This window comes from Cibotium barometz, chromosome 34 (assembly GCF_041138505.1).
Source record: "Cibotium barometz isolate CiBa-2024 chromosome 34, ASM4113850v1, whole genome shotgun sequence".
In the NCBI taxonomy this organism is placed as follows: Eukaryota; Viridiplantae; Streptophyta; class Polypodiopsida; order Cyatheales; family Cibotiaceae; genus Cibotium; species Cibotium barometz.
In genome coordinates this window covers 26,875,691-26,892,401 of record NC_141079.1, presented here as the reverse complement: position 1 = coordinate 26,892,401, position 16,711 = coordinate 26,875,691, and positions in this window count along the sequence as shown.

Below are 16,711 nucleotides of genomic sequence, written 5' to 3'. Positions count from 1 at the left end.
CTTACAAAATACTCAAATCTGAATCAAACATGTTCACATTGAAGAGATATGTCATTTACAAGGCTCTTTCTATGCTTTGTAGAAAAAAAATATTATTGGATCATTGCTAGTGTTTTACGCTTCAAATGCATTTGAAAAGTTACTTGTACATAACATCCATCACATTTAAACTTGAAAAAAGTTATTTGCCTAGTTACTTGTCCATTACATTTGAAAAGTTACTTGTACATAACATCCATTACATTTAAAGTTGGAAAAAGCCATTTGCTTAGTTATATACAAGGTTCTCCCTTTTCACATAGCAAAAAACTTTATAAAACACCAAAATATATATCATGTGGATCTAGACTTGTCTTGTTCCATAACTTTTGTGCTCCTTGATTTTTCTAGTGTTTAATAATAATTCTCAAGGGAATGGATGAATGTATAAGGTGTTAGAATTATGAGTTCATTTTTCCTCATATACAAATTTAACCATTCCTTTTACACATGCAAAAACAATGCTAACATCATAATGATATCAATTTCATATAATTAATATATATGTAGCTATGTAATTTATGGTAAGCAATTAATATTTCTTTTTCCAATACTATGTGGAACTTCCTAAGAAAACATGCTACCTTATGTGTATATGCAAAACATGCTACCTTGTCTTTGTCTATAACTTTTTGGCAAGCTTTTTTTCCTAGTGAAATTTTGGTGAGGCTTTTCCTTTCACCTGTTTTAGCTATAAAATTAGTAAAAGTTAGACATTTCTAGAAAGAATACCATTTTGTTTATGGACACAAAACAAATTTCCCAAAAATTTTCAAATTGGTGGCCTAAATGCATGATAGCAATACAAATTGCCCTCAAGCAAGCCATGGCCTGCCAAGCCCAAGGCATGTGACTTGCTTGAGGGTAATTTTTTTTGTCCATTGTGCAATTTTAGCTGAGACAAAGATGATATATCATGCTACATAGAAAAGAAAAAAATTAAAGTGTGGAATATCAATGTTTTGACCACGTGAATTGTTTTATTTGATGCTTTTTAATTGTTTTGACCACATGAATTGCTTTATTTGATGCTTTTTAATTGTTTTGACAAATATAACCATATTTTTGGTTGTTTTATGTTGTAGCCAAACCTACCAAAAAACCATTTTCACTAGGCTTTTTGGTTGTTGAAAATTTAATCATTAGATTATCCTCTAGTTGGATGGTATTAGCTGTGACTTCATCCCATGTGGTGAAACTTCTAATGACTAAAATTTTGGTCTTAACCCAAAATATGGCAACACAAAATATGGCTTTATTTGAAGTTAAAATAATGGGAAACTCAAAATAAAGCCATTTACATGGCCAAAACATTACAATTTTGCACTTTAAAACATTTGTATTCTCAATGTAACATGAACATCTCTTTCTCGATTAAAATGCAACAATGGAGAAAAAAATTACCCTCAACTGGGCCTCAACCAAGCCACATACCTTGGGCTACTTGAAGATATTATCTTTCATGAAAAAGATTATAACTAAAATCATGATCAAGTAGTCATCCTTATGGTTCATGTACATTTGAAATGGACCAGTACAAGGGAGATGCTAAAATTTGAGAGTATATTGATGTGTTTATTGAGGCTACACGTTACTAGCCTAGTCAATGTTAAAGATATGAGGCTTTGGTCTCTATATTTGGGATCACTCCCTCTTGCGGTATTTGAATCATATTAATAAATTTAGCCCTTGGAGCCATAAATAGCATAGCTTTTTCCAGAATTGGACTTTTACAAAATTGAACCTTAGTTCAATGCTTTGAAAGCATCTCATCAAAAATAAACCTTACCCAATAAAAATTGCTAGTGGGCCTTGTTACATAAAATGACTATGCGTGCCCATTTGCATATTCCATTAAATTGAATCTTGTGCAAATTAAATTAAACATATTTTTGTAAGGTTATTAATTCATAAAAAATATGAATAAATATATACATGTAACAACATAAACAGTGGTATCAGAGCTTTGGTTTAATTTAATCTTCTTGAAGACGGTCCAAAACTTGTGGACAAAGAGGTGAAAGAGACAAAAACAGAGGTGATTTTATTAATTTTTTTGAATTTGAATTGAAGAAGAACACGTTTATGGATTTTTGTTTATGTATGGTTGAAATTAGACTTGTTTTTAACCATTGGATAACCAATCTCCATCAATCTATTGTCCAAAGGGTAAAACTAAGTGGAAAACCATTAGTGGGTTTCCCAAAACCACAAAACCACCTTCTCAACACTAATCTTCTTCATAATCTGTCCGTACATGGATTGAAAGAGCAAGGAGAGGAGCATGGAGAGACATAGCTAGATTGCTAAACCAGTAGCAATGTCTGATTTCTATAATGGATGGATGTGGGAGCTTCTCAAGTTAATTTATAGTTTTAAAATCAATTCGTTTTCTCATAGTCATAATTAGGCTTATTGAAAATTATTTAGAAGATTTAATAATCTTATAATTTCTCCTCCACAACTCGGTGTCAAGCGCAAATCTCTGGGGAATCTTCGCTATGCGCATGTTGAATTCCTTCTCTTCCTTTTATGATGGCGGTAGTAGAGCCATGCGCTATGCAACATTAATTTCCCAAGCCTTTTACAAAGCTTTAATATATATATATATATATATATATATATATATATATATATATATATATATATATATATATATATATATATATATATATATATATATATATATATACCTTATCCCATCTACCTCTCTCTCTTTTAAGCACATCTTTGTGACCCAAAAACTCAAGAGAGAAATTCTGGCTACTTTCACTGATTTGCGCCAATTAGCTAGCCTTGGCTATTTTAGCCAATTTACTCTCATTAGCTGGCCCATAAAAAGCATAATAAGCTTTATTTAATAAGTTTAAGCTTTATAAGCTTCAATTAATAAAGCTTATAAATGCTTTATTAAAGTAAGGGCTGCATAGGACTATTTTTTCTCACAAAAGCTTATTAAGCTTTTATTAAAGCTACACTCTTTAGCTTTAGTTAAAGAGATATCTTAAGCTTTAATATTAAAGCTTTGATAATATATATATACATATATTTATATATATACAGTTTATCCCATGACCATTTACCTCTCTTTCTCTCTTTTAGGTGCAATTTTTTTGTGACCAAAAATTTGAAGAGACAAAAACCCACAAAAACCCAGAGCTTCTTTACAAATTTTTACAAAAAGGGTTGAAAAATTTCCTATCCTAATCCCTTCAAGAAATTTTTTTCGAGAAAACTCATCTCTCCCCACCACAAAAGGCAACAATGCAACAAGGAATTCGAAAATCTCAAATCTTTTAGAGATGAAAGTGAATCCATCAATTCATGACTAATTTATAAGCTAAACTCTCTGTCTTAATTTAGTTACAATGGTTGCTTTACCCATTCTGCCCATGGTTCAAGAACAAATTTTAGCGCTTCAAGAATAAATTGCTAATGAACGAGAACTCCGACGCAAATTAGAGCGTTAAGTCAAGTGTAACAAATGTAAACGCCATGCTTCTAATCCTTCCGGACTCAGATCAGGAGGAAAGTGATCAAGTTAGACACAGTGTTAAAACTACATTGTGTGCTCAAAATTCTAAGAAAGGCTCACGAATCAGTCGAAAGGCATTCACTTTCTAAAATTATGATGGCAACAAGGAGGATGCACTAGTTCTCATTACTTGGATTAGCCAACTAAATGATTATTTCTCAGGCAAAATAGAAAAGGATAAAATTAAATGTGCTTGTAATCACTTGATCGAAAGTGCTGCCTTATGGATGGAATGTGATCAAACGAGGTGAACATAGACCTTCAACATGGAAAAAGTTCTAAAAACTCTTAAAGAAACATTTCCTTCCTTCACAATAGAAAGCTAAGACTTGACAATGATTGTCTACCTCTTCAGACAACTTAACACAGAAAATGTATCAACTTATGTGGATAGGTTTTGGCAAACCTTATTACAAATGCAGGTAATCGAGAAGGTTCACACCAAGGATAAAAGAAGAAAGTTCGTAGTAGCAGGTTTGAAACCTACAATTCGATCTGAGGTAAATATGTTTCGACCACATTCTCTTAGTTCAGCTATTTCTCTAGCTTTGAATTGTAAAAAGAAAAATGATTTTTTTAAGAAAACAATGACTCTTCAAACTTCGGCATCAACATCTTCGAGCCCTACTATATAAATTCAAGTATGTTCCCTACTATATAAATTCAAGTATGTTCCCTAACAAAAGACATTATATCAAGGACTTCTATGTGTAATAAATTCTAGTGTCCCTTACCGCTAGAAATTATCCTACACAGATGTAGAGATAAGTATGCATCGAAATCCTTCACACAGGATTAATCTCATGTCCCATACCACAAGATTAGTGTCATGAAACATACTTGAAAAGAAAAACAAGCAATGCGACTAAACAAACAAACTTGATATAATGTCTTTTGTCACGAGACCGACGAAAACGGTCTCGCAACATGCTTGCCGCACGCGACTTTCCACGATCCATGCCTTATGAAATGGCTCCATTGGCCCGTTGAGCGCGTCTCGTGTGTTTTCCTTGTAGGTCTCACCGATCACTTGCGTTCATGCTCGGCTTGGCTCCCTCGACCTTGTCTTGGGTCTTGCCTTCCATCCATGATCCGTCGGCCCGTCGGCACGACATGGCTCCTCGGTTCGCCGGTCGACCGTTTTTCCACCGTTTTCGATCCCGACTCCACGTTCGGGCCCGATAACCGTCAAGGCGAGGAGGGCAGCCCCCGGGGCACTCGACACCCTTGGAACCTCCCTTGCAACCGGGACGGCCTAATGTGTCTACCTGGTGCGTGAGTGCATTCCTAGGGTGCCTACCATGGGTCCGTGCTTTGCCTCTCCTTGCACCTCCTCCCCATATAGAGGCATTATATGCGGGGCGGGCTAGCATACCCTCAAGGCACCAAGTCCCCTTGGATAGTTTTCCCACGTAAAATACACCCCCCCTTTACAGAATTGACGCCCTCATCAATTACTTTCGAAACCAAAGGTTGAGTGTATGCACCTCATAAAATGCTCTATGTGCATAGTGATAGATAGTAATTACCCGTGGGAGGTCTTTACCCTGCTTTATAGACATCAGCAAGGTCAGTGTCTAACCCGTTTTACAAATGAAAAATGGTGCATATTTTTGTATTTTCTCATCTAAAGGCCCGGACTTCAAGCCCCTGTGTGAGAGTCCCCCGATCCCCACAAAACTGGCGAGGTGACTGTATGGTCTCACCGTGGATGGCTCCTGTCTGAGCTGAGTAAGAGTGATTATCTGAGGCAATGCAGTGTTGCCTGGAATACATAAGCCTTCAAGAAGTCAAGAATTATCTACCGAGTTGACACCAACTTGGTTGCAAAATCTTTTCTTCAAATCTGACTTCACATTCCTCTGCGTTAGAGCGTTGTCTTGAGCCTTGTTGCTCGCCGATGCCCCTTGAGCTCTTTGTGCAAAATCTTTATGAACAAGAGTTGGCCACCTCACTGACTCCAGCTTGGTTTGCCCCATCTTGTGCCACTTCCAACTTTGCACCTGGTTGCCATGGACCTTGATGCCATGCTTCAACCTGTTCGGTACATAAGTGCATTGATTCTCTATGACAAAGTGCCTTTGGCCCCACATGACACAAAGTGAAACCACCGCGAACCTTTGGCATTCGAACCTTTGCACCTCTTCGGCTTTGGTTCACCTAACTTGAGTGCTCTAGCTTGCCTTGACACCAAGACTTGCTTTACCATGCTCCAGCCAAACTGTTCCGAAACCTGTTCAGGCGATCTTGACCTTTACGTTGGTTAGAATCTTCCTGTTCCTATTCACCAAGGCGCAAAGTCCCTCCACTAATCATGCTTAGGCCGCCATGACACCATGATGACCTTCACATTAGCTTCGTTTCTTGACTCTACACCATCACCTTGAACCTTTTTATTCAGAATGTGTCGTGCCGTACTGCGAAGAACCAGTCTTCTTAGACGTCATCCCAACAAGTTCTGCTTGGACGACTAGGTCCCAAGTTTTACCTGCTTGAACTTTGTCTTAGGCCGTACCTTCTGTTTTGCACCCACTTTGCCCTTTGGATAGATTTGAGTACTTTCCACATCCAAATCGCCTTTAAACTTTAGTGAGCCAACTGCCACTCTGCCCCATCTAACAGTATGCACACTGCCACTTGCACATCCAGCTGTTTCCATCTTTTGGTAACCTGGCAAGCCAAACGACTCGGGTCCACTTGCCCAACTCTAGTTGTACAAGTTCACGCCCTCACCAAGAGTGCTATGTGCCCGGCACTACGGTTGCATGTCATGTGCTTGAGCGCTTGCAAGTAGTCACCTTCATTAAACTTGCTTTCTAAAGCCATTCAACTCATGAGCCATACAACTCAAGTCCACCTGTTCAAGTCTAGCTATAACCATTTGCCCCTTTATACAGAGTGCTATATGCCTGGCACCACGGTCCTTAGGCTGCTACAGTCGAGAGCTCACAAGTAGTCCCCTTCTTCAAACCTGTTTTCCCAAGTCACACAACTCTGTGCCTCTGTAGCCCTTGCTGACTTGATTTGGCACGTTCATTCTCAAAGAAACTTTGCCCTTCCCGGATTTCTCCAGTTCGGGCCGTCATGAGTCCCAAAGCGCTTGTGGCACCTTAGAACCCACGGGAGAAGTTGGTGGTGAAACTGATGTGCGCCGCTTGACAGCCCGCACGGTGACCTTGTGCTCCGCTTAACAGCCAGCACGGCCACTTCCTTGGACCACTGCAGGTCCACTTCTCTTTATTGCTGTTAAAGACCGAGGGCTCTTGGTGTCGTCGTCAGGACTTACCCTCACCCAGGTTCGGTTTTATTGGTGCTGCTTTATTCGGGCAGCGTGTGCACCACTTTGTGCTACACTGCCACATGGGGACCCTTCTTGGTTCGGAGTTGCTTTGGTTGCCCAGGGCTCTTGGTGCCGTTGCTCAGACTTACCCTCACCCAAGCGAGTCTTCGGTGTTGCGGTGATCTGTGCACCTTGGCGGGCTACACCGCCACAAGGGGGAACCACTCTCGGTTCGGATGCCCAGGGCTCTTGGTGCCTCTTCTTAGGACTTACCCTCACCCACCAGGGGCGGAGAACTCGATGTTGATGTTGGGGTCATGGGTCTGTTGGTGTCTTCTTTGGCCTTACCCTCACTCGCATGCCCGATGTGTGCCACCATCATTACATATTCCGGGTTGGTTACCGTACCGTAGCTCGTTGGTCTTTATGAAGGTTGGTTGCTTGGCTCTTAAAAACCTGAAAGGGATGTTAACACCTTTTGTCTCACCCTGAGTGGCACTGTGAAGGAGTGCGAGCTCGGCTTTGCTGCCTCGCCCGAGTTGATCTTGGGTTGATATGAAAAAAGGCTTTGGCTCCTCCGACCTAACCCGTGTTCTGCATTGTGAAGGAGTGCGGGCTCCCGCTTTGCTGCGTTCACCCTTTGGCTTGATCCTTTGTGATCTGAAGAGGGAATTGGTACCTTCGGCCTATCCCTTGCTCTGCACTATGGAGAAGTTGGGGCTTCTGCTTTGCTGCGTCTGCCCAAGACGTAATCCTTGATGATTTGGAAGGGCATCGGCTCCTCCGGCCTAGCTCGTTTGCATCGTGATGAGAGGGGAGTGGCTCCATTGCCACAAGGCACACCATGGCCTTTGCAGCTTGCATGTTCTCCCAAATGATTATCTCGGTGGCTTGCATTCTGCTCTGACTCCTGGGGAACCACACCAGCACGACGTCCCATTCCGCCGCATCGAGTTTCTTAGCATAAGCAACTCGGCCCCATTCCCGGTGATGTCTCTGCATGCGTGGCCCCTTTGTTTTCTTCCTTTGCTTGACCTTTGAGTGGCTACTAGCTCGCAGTCCCCATTCGAGGTGCTATCGGGGCACTCGGAACCTCACTCGCAACCGAGACGGCCTAACAAGCCTACCTGATGCGTGAGTGCGTTCCTAGGGTGCCTACCATGGGTCCGTTCTTTGCCTCTCCTTGCACCTCCTCCCCATATAGATGCACTATATGCAGGGCGGGCTAGCATACCCTCAAGGCACCAAGTCCCCTTGGATAGTTTTCCCACATCACATACACCCCCCCTTTATAGAATTGACACCCTCATCAATTACATTTGAAACCAAAGGTTGAGTGTATGCACCTCATAAATTGCTCTATGTGCATAGTGATAGATAGTAATTACCCACCGCGGGGAGGTCTTTACCTTGCTTTATAGCCATCAGCAAGGTCAGTGTCTAACCCGTTACAAATGAAAAATGGTGCACATTTTTGTATTTTCTCATCTAAAGGCCAGGACTTCAAGCCCCTGCTTGAGAGTGCCCCGATCCCCACAAAACTGGCGAGGTGACTGCATGGTCTCGTGGCTCCTGTCTGAGCTGAGTAAGAGTGATTACCTGAGGCAATGCAGTGTTGCCCAGAATGCATAAGCCTTCAAGGAAGTCGAGACTTGCCGAGTTGACACCAACTTGGTTGCAATATCTTTTCTTCAAATCTGACTTCACATTCCTCTGCGTTGGAGCAGTGTCTTGAGCGTGGTTGCTCGCCAATGCCCCATAGCTCTTTGTGCAAAATCTTTATATGGACAAGAGTTGCCCACCTCACTGACTCTAGCTTGGTTTACCCCATCTTGTGCCACTTCCAACTCTGCACCTGGTTGCCATGGACCTTGATGCCCTACTTCAACCTATTCGGTAAATAAGTGCATTGATCCTTTGTGACAAAGTGCCTTTGGCCCCACCCGACACCAAGTGAAACCACCTCGAACCTTTGGCATTTGAACCTTCACATTAGCTTTGTTTCTTGACTCTGTACCATCACCTTGAACCTTTTTGTTCAGAATGTGTTGTGCTGTACTACGAAGAATCAGTCTTCTTAGACGTCATCCCAACAAGCTCTGCTTGGACGGCTAGGTCCCAAGTTTTACTTGCTTGAACTTTGTCTCAGGCCGTACCTTCTGTTTTTCTTCCACTTTAACCTTTGGCTAGATTTGAGTGCTTTCCACATCCAAGTCGCCTTCGAACTTTAGTGAGCCAGCTGCCACTCTGCCCCACCCAACTGTATACACCTTGCCACTTGCACATCCAGTTGTTTCCATCTTCTGGTAACCTGGCGAGCTAAATGACTCGGGTCCACTTGCCCAACTCCAATTGTACAAGTTCACGCCCTCACCCAGAGTGCTATGTGCTCGGCACTACGGTTGCATGTCCTGTGCTTCAGCGCTTGCAAAACAAGTAGTCACCTTCATTAAACTTGCTTTCCAAAGCCATTCAACTCATGAGCCATACAACTCAAGTCCACCTGTTCAAGTCCAGCTACACCCGTTTGCCCCTTTATACAGAGTGCTATATGCCCGGCACCACGGTCCTTAGGCTGCAGTCGAGAGCTCACAACAAGTAGTCCCCTTCTTCAAACCTATTTTCCCAAGTCACACAACTCTATGCCTCTGCAGCCCTTGCTGACTTGATTTGGCATGTTCATGCTCAAAGAAACTTCGCCCTTCCCGGATTGCTCCAGTTCAGACCGTCATGAGCCCCAAAGCGCTTGTGGCACACCTTAGAACCCACGAGACACATCCATCCATTATAGAAATTAGACATTGCTACTGGTTTAGCAATCTCGCTATGTCTCTCCATGCTCCTCTCCTTGCTCTTTCAATCTGTGTACGGACAGATTATGAAGAAGATTAGTGTTGAGGAAGGTGGTTTTTGGTTTTGGGAAACCCACTAATGGTTTTCCACCTAGTTTTACACTTTGGACAATAGATTGATGGAGATTGGTTATCCAATGGTTAAAAATAAGTCTACTTTCAACCATACATAAACAAAAATCCATAAACATGTTCTTCTTCAATTTAAATTCAAAAAAATCACCTCTATTTCAGTCTCTTTCACCTTTTTGTCCACAAGTTTTTGACGACCTTCAAGAAGATTAAATTAAACCAAAGCTCTGATACCACTGTTTATGTTGTTACATGTATATATTTATTCATATTTTTTATGAATTAATAATCTTACAAAAATATGTTTAATTTAATTTGTGCAGGATTCAATTTAATGAAATGTGCAAATGGACACGAGATTAATGTATAGGTGTAAATGTGCACAATGTCATTTTATGTAACAAGGCCCACTAGCAATTTTAATTGGGCAAGGTTTATTTTTTGATGAGATGCTTTCAAAGCATTGAACTAGGGTTCAATTTTGTAAAAGTCCAAGGGCTAAATTTATTAATATGATTTAAATACCGCGTGTGGGAGTGGAGCCACACAAGTCGGGGGGGAGATTGCACCCAATCTTTTGTGGATGGTGATGTTATTCCTTCTCTTGCCTTATGTTATGCTATGTGAATTGATTTCAATTTAATTCGTCTTTGTTTTAAATTTTTGATATATTTTATGAGTTTTTAATTATTTCTTCAAGAAGATTAAAGGGTCCCGTGAGACAGAACCTCTTTCTATAAGGGTGGATATAACATAAGGAGTTTCCTAAAGGTAACATTGGGCTAGAAGGTATCTAGAACTTTAACAAGATTGTACTCCTTAATTGTCTTCATAGGGTTTATCTATCCTTATTGGAAAAAGGGCCACTCCTACCTTGATCACTTGGGGGATGTTTGGAGAGGTTCTTCCTAAGTAAGATTCTATAAATGGTCTTGAGCATGATTTTCATTTAACTTGGGGTTTGAGGGTATCTTCTCTTTAATCATTGCTTCTCCCATCACTAATGGTGCTTGAGGTACTATCTTCCTTCTCTTTTCCTTTGTTGGGGGAAGCTTGAGAGAACCTTACCTTCTTGGTGGAGGTGAGGTGGTGCCTTGGGGGGTCAGAAATTTCTTTGCCCATACTTGAGACTTTTGTAACACGTCTACCAAATCCACTAGGTTAGTACTTGTATGTGGTGTAGTTTTTTGTTCCTTTGGTTCCTTGGTCGAGGTTGAGGGAGTTTGGTGCAGGTGGCCTTCCCCTTTTTGCACCTTGTTCCTAGGATTCGGAAAATATGAAGCTACATGGCCCTTGTCCCACATGCGAAACCTTTCACTTGGCTCCTTTGATAATTTGGAGCTATATGGCCCTTTTCCCCACACTTGAAACATTCTACTTAACTCCTTTGATTTGGGCTATAACTTCAGAACTTTGGGATGAGAAATGGGCCAAAATTAGGCCCAAACTCCTAGGGCTTAAGACCAATATCTTGAGTTGACATCTTGGCTTCTAAGAGGTTGAACCTTTGATCTTCTTTCTTCTTCCTCCTTTCATGCATTTGCTTTAGGGAACTATCTACAGGTCCTTTCCTCTGAAAATATGTTAATAATTGCTATTTCAAGTTGTTCCAACTACTAAATTTGCCATCATTTTTCCTCTCATACCATAAAAATGACGTGCCTTTCAAGGTGGAAGGGAATATGGGTAGCTAATGCTCAAGGGTTCTAACTACTCTACTACTAAGAACTTGGTCGGGGTCCTTATTGTACTCTCCTTTTAAGATTGGTCGGGGTCCTTATTGTACTCTCCTTTTAAGATTGGTAAAGGGACCACATCAACATTCCCAAGCAACCTTTCCTAAACTTGGTCTCTAATTCCTTGATTCATTGCTACAAACAGGGCACCATATTTCCTTTCCTGTACTTTCTTGATTTATTACGGCAAACATGGCACCATATTTCCTTTTTACCCAAGTAATTTCCTTTCTTGAGAGCTCATTTGTCCCATAGGGTTTCAAAATCTTATAACTCTTACAGCTCATTTGTCCCATAGGGTTTCAAAATCTTATAACTCTTACTTAATCTCCAATGTAACTTCTATCCCCTTTCCACTCCAAAAAAAGTACTTTCTTAGATCTTGATTGCATAGCTTCCAAGGATGGCTATGGTTGCAATGCCTTGGCCCTCTGTAATATTCTTATAAAGTAGAGAAATGGATTGTTTCCATCTCCACTTATCCCACTTAGTCCCAATACATTGTTAATTGAATGACAAAGAGGAAATTGGTAGCATGTTCCGAGTACTTCAAATTGTACACAACATCAAGACCTAGGCCTATTCATATTTTTAAATATTCTTAGAACTTGCTTCCACCCCTGAACTATCTTTCCTTTACTTTGAAGTACACATTATAAGTCTCTTCTATTAAGTTTCCCACAATGATTGATCTAGTAGTGTCAAGAAGTCATCTACCCATCTAATGTCCATCCAAGAAGGTCAATAGGAGCTGGTATAGGCAACTTGGCATGATGAGGGGAATTCAAACTCTTTTTTTTTTGCTACATCTTGTAAGGGAGCTACAAGGAGATTATAATCTATGATGAACCTTTTGTAATAGCCAATTTTACCCGAGAATGTGTTCAATTCCTTGTTCGATGGAGGATAACAAGAATATTCCATCTTGCCTTGACAATATTCTAGACTTTCTTGTAAGAATAGTGATAGTAATATGGGGACCTATTATGACTAGTCGACCCAAAAACAAGGCTAGTGATAGTAGTAGGGGGACCTATTCCCACACTAGTTGACCCAAAAACAAGGTTCAATGGTGATGAGTGAGTAAGTGTGTATATAGATAGGAGATGAATGAAAGAATAAAATAAAGTAAAAATAAGAAATATGGAAATGAAAAGAGTGGTTAAGAAGGGTGTTGGATATAAGTGGTCAAAGAAAATGAAAGATTTGGGATGTGAATGATTTTGTTTTAATATCTTGTTGGGTAGCCTATTTCCTTGGTTGTGCACTAAAAAATGGTACCCTTTTAAGCAACATTTTGAATATAAAGTATATAGCCAAGAAAACCTATCTTGTAATGCCAAAAAGGTACTGAAACATTGAATTATTTTAATATAATTTTGAAATAACAACCTTTAAATCAAATCCCCTCCCATGAATTTCGTAAAGCATTTGATCAAAGATTGCATTGAAGATAAAATTTTGAAGAATCAATGGAGGTTTGTATTGCTTTGATTTTGATACATAAAGTATGAAATTCCAAAGGTGCATAAAAGATCCCCAATAATAAGTCTTCTTTGTCGATTCTGTCTTTAAATCCACAAAATCTTTAATTATTTTTTGTCTTAATGAGAGGATTTTGATTAAAACTCATCAAGGATGAGCATAAATGGGAGTATAATTATTGGTTATTGATGGGAGAGTAAGTGCTCATGAGCTAAACGTGTGGTTTTGAAGCTCTCTCGTATGCGAATGGTGTGTGGGAGAACCTCTTCATCTTCAAGAACATAATAGCCCCACTACACGATGGACAGTATGAGAGTGGGATGTCTAGTAGAATATGAAAGTGGCATATCCAATGTAATACAAGACAATGTCTACTCAAATGAGCTCTCCACCTCCTCTATTTTATGGAATTCTAGGGAGGTACCAAGGGGTGTAACTTCTTGAGATGTGACAAGGCACTATATTGGACTTGTACCTTTTTGTAGCTCCATCGACATAGGATAGTGTAAATATCGTGCATCATTAGTTCAAGTCTTTCACTTATCAAGTGTGGAAAAAATATGAATGTATGGATAGAATTACTTCCGCCACCATTAGGGAAATTGTTAGTCTATTGGGGAAATCCTTGTAAGCATGTTTGAATCCACTCTTGTAATATGTGCCATTATATGGAATGACATTTAGCACTAGATTCAGAGTGCTTGGAGAATTTGGGGGACTGTGTAAGAGCCTTGTGAGGATGACACTATAATATGATGATATGGTGGTATGGCTCTTTGCAACATGAAGCATTAAAATAGTGGCCAATAGATGCTATATTTTCGAGGTCTCTCACTTGTTGTTACACCATAACTTCAAAAAAGGAGGCATAATCTATGGTTAGAGCCTAGTGTTACACCATAGCTTTAAACAAGGAGGCATAATCTACATCTACGGTAGTTAGGTGTTGAAGTATATGCCAATTGAAGAGAAGCTAGTGGTACTAGTGGGGCTTACCTCGGAGCATTTCACATGGTGCTTGGCGTCCACCCCTTACTCAGTTTCCTTGGTACCAATTTGAAATATATGGTGATTCCTATTGCATTGGCAATGAGCATAAAGTTGTTTATGGCCTTAGCCTTAGGAACGAGCACTCCCATATTTGTATGGTTTTGGTGGAAAACTACACCAAACCATTATTCTCCATGGGAATAGAGATGAGCATGTCCACCATGTTGTGGAAGTAGCCCTGAGGTTGCCTTTAGGCCTGACCTTGCTAATGCTAACCCAGTCTATTGAGCATATTCTATTCCAACACATTTATGCTCCTATCCTTGACTAGATTCATTTCAGGTGGTGATTTTGCTTCCTTATTGGTGATTGGAGGCTTTTATTATGTATCATGTATCTCCTCTTCGTTTGGGTGGATGAATTCTACATCACTATCTTATAGTTTGACTAGCAAGTCAATTATCTCATCGACAAAGATGCAGTGCATAGACTTGTAGAGGTGGTCATAAAGCTTCTTTATCTAAAGCCTGACCATAAATTGACGGCGCCGTCAACAATAAGCAAGTGGTCATCTGCTCTTTCTGTTTGGGGGCTGCATCTCATGTGGATATATTTGTCTCTTGCTAATGGATTTTCCTTTCTCCTACTTGAGGACTCCATCTGGGTACACTAGGTGAGAATTAAACTCCATTTGGCCACACTAGGTGAGAATCAACTATGAAGGTCTGTCACACAAGACCTCATAAGTGGCCTTCCTACTAGAAAATTCAAATGAGAAGAACTTGGTGGGATCATTAATCCTTCCCATGGCTTTGTAGACTTGTTCAAAATTTTCCAAATATTGAATGGGATCTCCATTTGCATGGCTTTGCAGGCTTGTTTAAACTTTTCCCATGTCTTTGCATACTTGTTCAAACTTTTCCAAATATTGAATGGGGTCTCCATTCCCATCAAATCTAGTCATCAGTTTTTGAGATGTGGATTGGCTTATCTTGGTGAATTCCATAGTTCTTGGTGCTATGCAACCCCCCTTCTTACTTCATGTGCCATCCCAAACATATTTTCTATATATGCACATGGTGGTGGAATGTAAAAATATAAGGGGATGGTTGCACATAACCTTTTATATTTGGGTTTAGGTTTTTAAGCCCCATGTAGTTGGGTTCTATGGTTTCCACTAGCATGGACTTCTTAGCTCTAAGGTTGTGCCTGACCCATTAGGTGGTTGCTCTAGTGGAACACCTGAGTTAGAAGTTTTTCCTAGGACCAATTATTTATCTTTCCCTTGCACTTCATGTTTCTCATCCAAACAAAGATGAACTCAAACTTGGTTTTTGTGGTGAACAAGTGTCCCAAGACGGGCTCCTTTAAGTGGTTTTGCTCCTTCTTGCATTATTATGTGTGCTTGTAGACTTGTATATGGATACAGGTGTTTGCTATAGTGGAACACCTGAGTTAGAAGTTTTTCCTAGGACCAATTCTTTATCTTTCCCTTGCACTTCATGTTTCTCATCCAAACAAAGATGAACTCAAACTTGGCTTTTGTGGTGAGGAAGAATTCCAATGATGCCATTCTCAAGGCCTACCATTAACTTGATTTAAGGGGAGAATGGCACAACTGCAATTCGCAGGGCCTCTTATCACCAAAAAGAGGAGAATGGCACCACTACCATTCTAAGGGCCTCCCATCAACATAAAGGGGAAAATGGAACCACCTCCATTCTCAACAAGGAATTCCATCCCATCACCTTGAAAGGGGATAATGGCACCATTTCCATTCTCCCTTATGTTCAAGGAGGAATGGCACTAGTCCCATTCTCAAGGCCTCCGAGCATCTTCAATGAGGGAATGACACCATTGCCATTATCCCTTACATTCAAGGAAGAATGGCAGTGGTGGCATTATCAAGATATCTCATCATTTTGATTGAAGGGCAGAATTCGGATGAGCCACTAGGTCAGCGGAATCACCATGAACCATATCATGGGAATTTACCACTTTTGATTGCAACCAGGTCATCTTCGTGTGGGCTACCAGTGCCTTCGGGTTATCATCGACCAAATTGAAAATATCCCAGGTCAAGCCTACCCCACATACACCATGTGCATCTCTAGCAAGAGCCTCCTCTTCCGAATCGTCTAGGAATTCCACCATCAACTATACATGTGATGGAAACTCATCAAAAGCTTGCTTCTCCGGATTGTTGGGCATAGGATGGGCATCCTCATAGACATGATTTTCCTCTATCACATTGGAACAATGTCCACCCGGCAACACTTGCTCCAAGGCTAGGGCAAAACCCAATCCGGATTGATCATGCGGATGCAATTAGGTGATCACAGTGACTATTTTCTCCTGATCAGCTACCACGGCATGTAAGTCATTTTCTCTACTAGAAAGACGTCCTGGACACAGCAATTGAGCTCAAAAATTAGGAAAGAAGCCCTCTATACACATCGATTTAATGTTGATGCTTTTGCCCAAGTTAATCGGTATGTGCAAAAGTTGGGTCGGATCCTCCACCAAGAATTCAACCCAGCCTTATCCATAGTTTCCTAGAAGCATAGGATAATGTCTTCATCCCCGTGAATATGAAGGATAATTTGATGAGACTCCAATGAAAAAAAACACGCATTATTATGTGTGCTTGTAGACTTGTATATGGATTTCTGGACCTTGGTAGCACTACAAAAGAGGCATGTGTCGATTTTACAGTAAAGAG